The sequence below is a fragment of the Protopterus annectens genome, chromosome 13.part0 (genome assembly GCF_019279795.1).
Source record: "Protopterus annectens isolate FY-2018-M chromosome 13.part0, PAN1.0, whole genome shotgun sequence".
Lineage (NCBI taxonomy): Eukaryota > Metazoa > Chordata > Ceratodontiformes > Protopteridae > Protopterus > Protopterus annectens.
Genome location: NC_056747.1, coordinates 1,025,469,462 through 1,025,481,734, shown reverse-complemented (window position 1 = coordinate 1,025,481,734; position 12,273 = coordinate 1,025,469,462).

The window sequence follows — 12,273 nt, the reverse complement described above, 5'->3', positions numbered from 1 at the left end:
TGCTGTCTCTTGGCCAAGGCCAGGGCATACTGGGCATGCTTATGTCTACCTACAGGGACAACTTCAGGGGTTTCCTTCCTCGAAGTCCCCCTGTGGGTGTGGCTGTGGTGACCTAAGCACTGGTGGGGTGGTTGTGTATCCCTTCTCTTTGCTGATCCTGCTGTAGCTGTTTCTGCAGGATCATATTGTGTAGCATGACACATACTGTGAACATCTGTGCACGTGTGGCTGGAAAGTACTGCAGGGCACTGCCAGATATACCGAGGCACTGGAACCGTGACTTCAGTAGCCCAAACACATGCTCTATAATGTTCTTAGTTTGTGCTTGTGCATCTTTATGGAGTTCTTCCATGGGTGTGTGTGCGTTTCTGATGGGTGTCATCATGCACAGTTCCAGTGCATACCCACAATCCCCCAGTAAATGGTCATGCAAGATTTCCCCCCCTAACAAACATTTGGTACAACTGTGATGCATGCCAGATATGGGAGTTGTGATAAGTGCCAGGGCTGCCAGCACACACATTCATGATAATGCCCTGGGCATTGCACATGACCTGACAGTTGATGGAGTGACACCCCTTGTGGTTGACGTAGATTCTACCCTCCTCACTGGCTGGTGCCTTGATGTGTACATGAGTGCAATCTATGGCACCCAGTACCTTAGGGTAGTGTGTTACACAGTAGAAGTGTTGCATACTGCTGTCCTTCTCCTCAGGGGTGTGGTGAAAATAAATGTGCTCACTGGCATGTTGTAGCATGGCATACAGGAATTGGTGAAGTACCCTAGATGCTGATGCCTGTGAGTCCCCCATCATGTCCCCAGTTGATCTTTGGAATATATCTGTAGCTAGTACTCTAAGAGCTACACATACCTTTGTTTCCACTGGGATGAGCTCCTGTCTGTTGGTTCTGTGTCTGAAATGAGGGCAGCAGAGCTCAGTGAATTCTTGTAGTACATCCCTGCCACCCTATAGTGCTCTATAATCTCCAGTTCATGTAGCTCCTGGAAGGTTACCCTGGGTCTGAACACTCTTCTCCTTCTCAGTCTAGGCCTAATGTCAACCACAGCAGCAGCAGCATTGACCTCAGCATCTAGCACATATAGTTGTATCAGACCTGCAGCAGCCCCTAGCATTCCTTCAGTTAAAACTCCCAAGTCTGTACTTCACTGATGCAGAGTATGTGGGTGAAATCATATTGTAGGGTGTATGTAACCTTTATAGTGCTCTGCTGTAGGTGCTGACTGTGTGATTGGCTACATATGATGCATTTCACCTGCCAAGTGCATCATTAAGGAGATTTAATGGCCCTAATTTAAGTGAAACAGGGGTCATCAGTAATTAATATACCACTGGCTTTTTCAGCCAATTTCTTTTCTTTTTGGACAGCCTTCCTCGCTCAGCACTGCTGCACACTGTGCAAACATGCACCACAAAGGTAAACAATGCTCAGCAGTCACTGCACACACACCCTGAAAGGGCATGCTCAGCATTGCAGCACACAGCACAAACATACTGAATCACATGGCCTGAAGGTAAACAAAGCTTAGAAGCCAGTGTACACCCCACCCACTGAGCACAGCAGCGAGCCACACAAACAGGTACAGCTGAGCTCCAATGAGTGTACAAATCCTCAGACTCCCCCCTCTTGATGTCAGCTACCCTTTCTCTGGACACCAACACAGTTATGTGCCTCAGTGGATGGGATCTGCAGACATGGATACCCATTTGTGCTATGCAGCAACCCCACCTCATTTGCATAGGGATCCGTGCACACAACCTGGAAGCTACATGATTCTAGTCCCTACCTCATTGGCAGCAGCACCATTCCACCAATGTAGATACTCCACCCAGGTCCCTATAATAAATTACTGTCACATACTACTAAATTTGGTTTTTACAATCTTTTTTATTATTTTGTTTTCATAACAGCATGTTTGCACATGGTGGTGTGCTGCACAAACATACACAGATGCAATAAAAAGTATTTTAAAGTATTTCCCATATGGTTTTGGACAAACAGTGGATAATTTTGTACATATCTGTGCCTGCTATCCTATTTCTGCCCATTGAACTACACTTTTGCAGCCCTTGTTGTCTGTTTAAATTCCTGTACACTACAGGCACCAACACTGGGTTTGCAGGACTGCCTATCCACTTAATGGATTACTCTACCTCTCTCATTTGCATGCAATTCAACTGCTTATGAGGTAATTTGTATGCCACACATAGGTCCATGTTGGTGCGTGCATGAGAGCTGCCCAGCTCTGTTTACTAGATCACAAACCTGCTTACTTTCATGTAAGCAATGTGCCACTATGCCTACATGGAAAAAATTCCATGTAGGCTTTATTAAATTCCTAAAACACCAAAGCGGACCAGCTATTAGGATGTAATAATTTTATTGCTTCAATAAAACATACTGTCAGCAATGGTAAAACCAATGTTAGCCTTTTCAAATGCCCAATATTCAAAAAGTAAAACATCTTGCCCAATATAGATTCAATATATTGACTAAATGGAGAATTCAAACAATTTAAACATCATATGCACATTTGGACAAAATTAAATGGATGACATTGTAAATATACATATGTATGTTTCATAAAATGTTTAGCAGACATAAACCTATATTCTAACTAATGATATATATATATATATATATATATATAAATATACCATTATATAATAGCCTAATAAATTGCAACATAAAAATAGAATACATGAAAGTACAAATGCACCTGTATTTATAACCTATTGAATTGGATGCCATCCTGCTTTCATTTGTCGATATTCTAAAATCTGTCTATATAATTATGAATGTAAAATGAGCAGAAGGATGTTCAAATGGAGGTATTTAAGAGGCACTACAAGTTTTAGGGTAGTTTATTTTTTGAATTTACTTTTTTGAAAATTGGAAAGGCTAAAATTAACCGAAATTTAGTTATTTGCTTTTCAGCATGGTTTTTACCATTGCTGACAGTATGTTTTATTGAAGCAATAAAATTATTACGAACTTTTGGGTTTTATTAAATTCCTGCCATGTCTTCCCAGGCTGACAGATATTGGACCCCCTTGGAATGGTACTAGAAGCTAAGCCAATTGTTAAAGTCAATCATTTTTTGTTTGTATTGTGGCATCATCCTTGAAGAAGGTAGAATGCTGCTTAAGGCTAGGCTTATACCTACCTGTGACACATAATTTGAGAGCTCAGTTATGTTTCTCTTCATATAATCCAGTGAAGTATGTCTCAAGTCATTCACCCCCCATGGACTATGGCAGAGTCACACCAGTACTTGTGGTTGAGTTACTTGAGTGTCTGAGTGACCTAATGGATCCTGGCACCTGACAGGCAGCCAAACATAATCCTCTCCTTATCCAGCCTTGTGAGGGGAACATCTATGTGTCTCACAATGGTGTCACTTATGACCAATACATTAGGTTTTGTGATGTTACACCTTGAGGGCTTATTTGTTGAGACACTGGTGTGTGTGTTTTATGTCTTGTGGTTGTTTTTTGTATCATGTGTGTAAGTGGTTTCCATTTGGGAGGCCTCTGATCTTTTGTTAAATTCCTAGTGAATACCTCTGCATATGTGGGTTTATGTATCTTGTCCTTATTTAGTGCGCAAAGTGTATGTGTGCTGTCAACCTGTTTGGCATTCGATTTGTCCTTATGTGTGAGTCTTGCCTCCAATTTGATAGTGTAACTACATCTTTCACATAAGTTGTTGGTTTGTTCAGGAGAAAGTGGTTGCCAGTATACATGAGACAACTGCTGCATTGCCTTAGGATGTCAGTGTCGATCAGGCTGGCCAGAGACATGATGGGAATCTGCCCATCCATGATAGCAGGCTCTTACTGCATGTTTTATTAAGGAAGGGAGTGGGTTAATTTGATAGGACTGTGCTGGTAAAGCCAAGACAACAGGAGAGACCTATACTTTGTGTAGGCTAAGTTTGATCAATAAAAATATACTTATTTTTTGTCTTTTCAGTAGTGGATTGCCCCAGGTGAAATCAGATTCTTAGCAATCAGTAGCAAAGTCACCAAACAACGAGCAGCTCTGAATATCTATGCCAAACCTATAAACATGAGGCTTAAACACAAGCAAAGAGAGAGACAAGTTGCTAGCTAACTAACAATCAGGAAAGCACACAATAATCCTTCCATCAGCGATCCACAACTCAGACAGGGTAAATCAGAACACTTATGCCACAAGGTTGCAGAAAAACACATTATTAATGTAGAATAGCTGGTTTGGAGCCCAACTGTAACAAGACCACACAAACTACCTACAACAGCCCTACAACTAACAGATACAATGTAATACAGTGCAATTAACTACTTAAAGCTACAGCAGAAACTACAGTTTTTTTAGAAACTGCTAAAGTACAGCCACATTGTATAAGAGAAGGGCAAAAAAAATACTTAGAGGCCTTTTGTGTACTTCCCAGCTCAGACAGATAAACACCTTCTGCCACTAGATGAATAATCCTAGTCCTCCTACTGTAAATGCACAGTAAAGGAGTGTCCAGAGTGAAATGTTACCACAAACAAACTTAAAAGATATGAAATGCTACCATAAATAAATATAATGATATGAATACAGCAGTGTATACATTAAACAGCTTATAAAAGTGTGATTATTCAATAAAAGTACTTTGCTTTGTATAAATGAGCTAAGAGCCACTCAATTGTACAGAATTTATAAGGGTACTAAAAATGAGATTAATTAATTAATAAGCCCTCCAGCCAATAAAACTACATTCAGAAATCTCATGTGTTCCCCCAACCTAAACAGACCAAGCTACCTCCCAATGCACTAGATTGAAAATCTACTGACTTCTTGATGTAAAAACAAGTACTTGCTAGAGTGTAGAAATATTCTATTTTATCCAACAGCTAGCTATATAATGAATTCAGAGCCAGCAAATCAGTAGTACAGACAATGAGAGGCAAAATGTACTTTTTCAATAGAAGCACAAGGAAAGACAGATAAATAATTCAAAAAGTACCAGCAGTGTAGAAAGGAAGGAGCTCATTAAGCACAATTTACAGTATTGTGAGCAGCTTAAAATCACCAGATTTAAAAAGCAGATTAATGAGAGGGAGGGCAGGTGGGAAAAAATAGTATGGAATCACCAGCAGTGATTTTAGTTTATGCAGGCTTGAAATCTTTTAAGAAAAAGACAAACACCCAGAAACTCACTCTGTATTTAAATATCACTCAAGAAACAATTTAACCAATGAAAAAAATATGTGAAATGTACAGCTTAGATAATTTAAGTGTCTATCTCTCACATAGAACAAAAGCACCAAGCCAAGTAGATTTCTTAAAACAGAAAACAAAATGGAACAAGTAAAACAGAAAACAGCTCTATCACACACTGAAAATTACATGTTTATGATATCCTCACCCAGCAGAGAATCACCATCAACACATTTAGTTTATGTAGGCTTGAAATCTTTCCAGAAAAAGACAAAGACCCAGAAACTCACTGTGTATTTAAATATCACTCAAGAAACAATTTAACCAATGAAAAAATATGTGAAATGTACAGCCTAGATAATTTAAGTGCCTATCTCTCACATAGAACAAAAACACCAGACCAAGCAGATTTCTTAAAACAGAAAACAAAATGGAGCAGGTAAAACAGAAAGCAGCTCTATTATTCACAGACCAAAAATTATAGGTTTGCTATCCTCACCCAGCAGGAATCACTACCAATGTTTTAGTTTATGCAGGCTTGAAATCTTATCAGAAAAAGACAAAGACCCATAAATTCACTGTGTATTTAAGTATTACTCAAGAAACAATATAACCAATGAAAAACACATGACATGTGCAGTCTAGATAATTTACATATCTATCTCGCATATAGAACAAAAACACCAAGCCAAGCAGATTTCTTAAAACAGAAAACAAACTGGATCAGGTAAAACAAAAATAGCTCTATCACTCACAGTCAAAAAATAATAGTAATAATAATAATAGGTTTACTTTCCTCACCCAGCAGGGAATAACCAGCAGTGCTTTACTTTATGCAGGCTTGAAATCTTTCCAGATTTCATTATATTAAACATTAAATAATTTAAATTTTTTTGCCCTTTTTCAAGTATGTGTGACACTGGAGTAAGTATATTTAATTTCCAGGGGTTTGAGACGAAGCCCCCATGTAAAAAAACTGTATTTTTGTTTGACTTTCCATAATTTTAAATGTAACCTATTGGTTTACAATTGCAATTACTTTTTGTGTTTATTTTAGTAGCAGTTAATGGTAATTGCTGATGAGTTTATTTTGCGTTCTGATCAAACTCACTGGAGCTTAAACTTATACACACACACACACACATATCTATATATATATATATATATATATATATATATATATATATATATATATATATATATATATATATATATATATATATAAAATATCCCACATCTGTACAGGTGCACTAATTGATGAAATGTTCCCTTGACAGTTACTGACACCTGTCCTACTAATCAACAATGAGAGCAGACAGTCAAACACACTTTAACCATCCACATAAAAGTTAGTAAACATTAAACACTATTTACAGCATAGTTAACTTGTTTCTTTAATCTTCATTATTCCTAGGAAAGGTGCAATGAATCTTCAGCTAAAATACTGCCTCCCTGTTATTGTTTGTGCTTCTAATAACAATCTGCATCTCCAAATTCTTCTGAATTATGCCATTTCATGATGTTCCCATGCTTTAAGCATCATTTCTGCGTGATAAGAAGCTTAGGACAACTATTTTTATTGTACCATTATGTTACTTCAACAACTCCTTTTTCTTTAAACAAATCTATTTAAACTACTGTCCATTTTTCTCATACCCTGTACTTTGTACTTTGCTCTGCATTGCAGCTTAGCATTTTATTTCATTCTTCTGTCTACTGCAATTATAGCCTCTTAGCAAGTTTCCCTAGTTTTAAGCTTTTTTCTGACTCTGAATTTTCTTTGTTTATCTGAGATTCAAACATACACCTTAACGAAACTGTTAATTTGAATTGTCATATTGTTCCTCCATTTACAACTCCTACTTTTGCACATGGGGGTCAGGGTGTCACTTCAACAGTGACAATCATCTAAAGTCAAGGTTTACACTGATGGATGGCTAGCCCTGCCCTGGTAGTTCCTCTACATGATATACTTGCATGCACACTCACACCTATGGCCAGTTTAGAATGTCCAATCCACCTACTGCATGTCTTTGAAATGTGGGAGGAAATCGGAGCACCTGTAGGAAATCCAGAAGAACACAATGAGAACATGCAGACACCACACAGAAGGCACCCCAGCCAAGAATTGAACCAGGGAACATCTTGCTGTGAGGTAGCAATGTTATCTGCTGTGCTACTTTGCTGCCCTTATTGTTTTGTGTTAATAAAATTAGTTTGTGTTCCTAGATGACATTGTTAATTTTTGATGCTTTTATTCTGTGTTTTGAAATTCAAAGCTACAGCTATTCATTTATGTTACATTACTGTTTCACTGCTTGTAAAGTGTTTTTGTGCTTTTTACAGTGTTCACTTATTGTTTGCTGCCTTTTACTTCTGTGTTTATTCTCATTTTCAAAGTTACAGCAAAGAGCCAATTTTGTCCGTGTATGTGAGTCATCTAAGATCTAGCAGTGGTCATTCCGGTCATAGGATGGTGACTATTGCAGTTCTGAGATGCTATAGTTATCTCATTAGCTCTTTAACTATTCTTTGTTTTATTCTATGCAGAATGGGGTACCATTGCTGTCATTTATTCCAAAGACTGCTGGAAGCTGTACTCTTTTACACAAGTTTAAAATAAAGAAAAGTGGTATTTTCACTCAATTTTGTATTCAAAAAACAGGAAAGTGCATTTGTTCCACTGCACTTACAGTCATCTTACTATTTTTACATTTTATTTTTGCTGCATTTTTCTATGTTTATCTGAGATCAAGAGTTACATCTCCACATTACTGCTCCACTGTTTGTAAAGTGTCTTTTATCCTTTTGAGTTTACTTTTTGTTTGTTGCATTTTTTTCACAAAATTTTTATCAGTTGTAACATTAAAATTAAAAAAAAACAGAAAAGTAAACATATATTTATAAGTAATTTTGTGGTACTGTTTGCAGTTCTTGCATAATATTATAATACAACATTGTTTACATAACATAATTTTACTATTAAACTATTAGGTAACTATTTAGAATATATACGTTTCCCTAAATATAGTATTCATTCTATATAAAACATAAAATCCTTCATTCATTCGATACTGTACATTGTTATACATTTCCAAAATTGCTGTATTTTTTTACCAGAATTTGAGTTTATTTATTTTTGACAATTTATTTAAATTCCTTTATTATTGACTGCCTGAAGAAGCAAGGAATATTCTGTAAATTTAGGTGCTATTTCTTTTAAGCCATTTCTAATTATTATTTTTCTTACTATAGCTAATATTGTCCTGAAAGGGGGTAAATTAGCATTTATTCCTTATAGAAACTCATATTTTCTGAGCTTAAAATTGTCTGCCCGTAATCACTTTGGTCAATATAATTTCCAAGTTTTCTGCACTCAATAAAATATGTTCCAAATCCATATCTACATTTTATTTACATATTTTAACAGATACAACTACTTTTAATTTTTGAGATTTTATTTATTTTATGTGGAGTACAGAATGCTCTACTTTTGAATTTCCATGTATATATTCTCCAAAAAGAGAGTGCAGTACTCCTAGTAGATTTTAACAGTACTTTTGATTCTAAAGTGAACCACATTTTTTCAAGTTTACTTATTTATAAGCAACTGATATCAACTGAATATGAATCTTGTCCTCTAATCATTTCATTTAAGTTAGATAATTTAGATTTATTATTACTGTCTGTATAAGTAATCTCATTTGTGTTCTCTGATATTTTTGGATAGTCTATTAAGATAGCTTCTGAAAACCTTTGAGTTCCCTTAAATGGTCAAAAGGCCATGTTCATGTACCAAAATATAAACTAGCAAGGGGATCAGTGGGTGGGGGGGCACCACTGATATGGGGATCAGGGAGTGGGAAGGTGAACCACTAATATAGGAATTGGGGTGGGGAAAACACCACTAATATGGGGATCAGGGGGTGAGGGGACAACCACTAATATAGGGATCAGGAAGTGGGGGAGCACCACTAAACACCAGGGATGACTGTAAACTTGAGTGGCACAATGGCACCTACAACACTACAGAGATCGAGGTGTGTGGAACACTATCCAAAAGAGACAATACAGTTATGCTGCAATGGTGCCAGCAGCAGTACAGGGATGACAGTGTACAGGGAACCACTAGCCACCAGGGATAATATACTTGTACCTTAAAGGGACTTGCATTACTACAAGGATAGAGGATAACTCAAGAACAGGTATGGGGACTGTGATGTGTGTGTGTGTGTGTGTGTGTGTGTGTGTGTGTGTGTGTGTGTGTGTGTGTGTGTGTGTGTGTGTGTGTGCGCGCGCACACGCGTGTGTGTTCGAATGCAAAGCTGAGTGCATTAGAGAGTGACTGAGAGAGGATTCTAATGCCTATATGAGCAGCAGTGAACTACCACAACATGAAGATCAGCAATGCAATATTTGCAGACAGTGAACTCCATCTCTGTCTTTTTCAGTTATATGTTTTTCTTGTATAAATAGACCAGCTTTGTTTGTTTATATGCATCATTTCTGAACCTTATTTAGCCCATTTATATTAATTGCCAATATGTTTAATGTCTTGACCATGTAGCTGATCTAAAACATTTTCCCTTTATATTCTTCAAACATTGGTGCATCATCTACTTTTACCTTGTAAAATTCAGATATACTTTCACCAAACTTGATTAATCTGGAGAAGAGATAAGAAGAAAGTAAACTTTTACTAGCACTACACTGGGATCTATTAATCACTTATCTTAATCAGAAATTAATGAAGTTAAGCTTTCAAACTATTTCAATAACTCTAAAAATATTTTTTAAAGGCTACTACAGGAAATTTAAGATCATATTATCCATCTTTTAATGTATAAACTACTGAAGATCTCAATACTAGCATAATTTATAGTACTGTTAATGGTAGTATATGTATTTTTAACTATTAGCGTATTTATCATTATATAACTCCATCAAGAGTACAGAATTAGTCAACATCTTATAGCAATGGTACATTTTATGTAGTAATTATATATAAACCATATGTTTACCTACTAAACTAGCAGCAGGTTAAAAGGAGGGTGGAGAGAGAAAGGAGAAAGAGAGAGAGAAAAAATAAATGGGAGAAAGGGGTAGACAATGGTAGGGGGACCAGAAGAGAAAAAATACAAAGCAAGGAATTTAGTATATCTCTGCATAATATGAATATACAGAAAACACTTCATAGATAAGCACATTATGTTTATATTTTCCCTTTAAGCTGTAATGATGTTTTAATATTTAAAGTTGTTAGACTAGTACAGCAGCAAGAGATGGTATATCAAAGTAAGAAAACCAGTGGTGGCTGGTGACTTCAAATTAAAGGGGGGGCTGCAGGAGACATCTGAATGGGTGGGGCCAATGAGAAGAGGTGTGGCCAACCAGAAAGGGGTGGAGCTATTCTCAAAAAACACAACAACCAGAACTTTAATTAAATATGCTGCCCTGGATGCCAAACCATCATTACAACAGTCCAATCAAGATAAAATGAAGTGTAGAAGAAAAAAAAAATATTTCAATGCATTGGCTACATGACAGCTTACTTAATATCTAGATGGAAACAAAAAGGTTGTGAGGCATGAAAAAATAAATTACTTTTTAAATACATTCCTGGAACACTAGTCAAAATCAAGTATAAAAAAGCTTCTCCTTGCACTGCAGTTTTAATTATAAATTCTATTCAGCTTTATAAAAGTACCAATTAACATGCTGAAAGTAGAAATCTCTGTGATATCCCCACTTGTAAAAATGTTTCTTATCCAAAAAAGACCTGCTGCCTGACAACTATCTACTTGTTTCATGGGGAAAAACATGATCAAAGTAAAAAATGAACAGCAAACAAGAAACAAGCTGAAGATAAATGGCTTAAAGGATTACTGCACAGGTTATGGACAACACATGACAGATTGGCATTTTGTTTAGTTTATGCGTAAAGCCTGCAAGGATGATTGCAAATCTACAACAAATGTAATGAGCTTCTGAAAATACTGTAATCCTGTCCTTTATTACAAATGCTGTCATATGCATTTCAATACCTAAGGCTTGTTCATTATAGTTATGTAAATATTCTCTGCATGGCAACAACAAAAAGGCTTTCAGTGTTGGTAATTATTTAACAGTATGCTTATTTAAGGTTACTTGCATCTTACAATCTCAGACAAGCTTAACCGATGGTCATTAAAGCATTGCTACTTAAACACAAAGCAACAGGGCACTGCAACAGCATGCATTTTCTGAATAATAAGAAGCATAAATCAACAGTATAAAAATATAACAGAAAACCAGAACATTCTGCAAAATCAAGGACAGATGACATCCAGAGTCACTATATTACATAGAAGTGGGACACAGGCCCAAAAATAAGGACAGTTTTTAAATATTGCTCTTATAAACTTAGAAAGATAATAGAATAGTAGTAGGTCTTGCATTAGTATGAAATTTCTGAAGGGTATGAAATCTGAAACTCAAATGTCTGCCACTATTTTCTAACTTCAATCTTTACAATGATTTGCCACTAATTTGGCAGAAAACCACAATTTTATGAAAAAGAGACAAAAAATGTGATGCAAAAATATAAAAGTGCCACACAATACAGCTGGGAACCTGTCAAAGAAGGGACACCTTTTTAATGTTAGTACTGTTAACTTGAACAGCTGACAAAATAAGAGCATCTACATGCATTTCTGAAATAAAAGTAATCTATAACTCTGATCATTACAGTTATTTATAATTGTAAACCCTCCACTTTGTCTTCCAAAATTGCCATTTTGCAGAGGGGTTATTAGGGGGAGAGCAACATTTTGAGCCAAAATTGGGAACAGTTGAGAGGTTTGGATATTCCTAATTCCATAAAGCGATTTATTTGCAAGTACCTCTCAACCTCTTAATGCAGGAAATCTAGACAAGGCCAAATAAATATATTGGGGGAACATACAAACAGTACTAAAAATTAACCTTGTATAAACTTAAGACAGTTGATAGAATAACAGGTCTTGCTTTAGCATGCATTTTTCTGAAGGTTATAACGTCTGAAACTCAATGTCTGTCATTATTT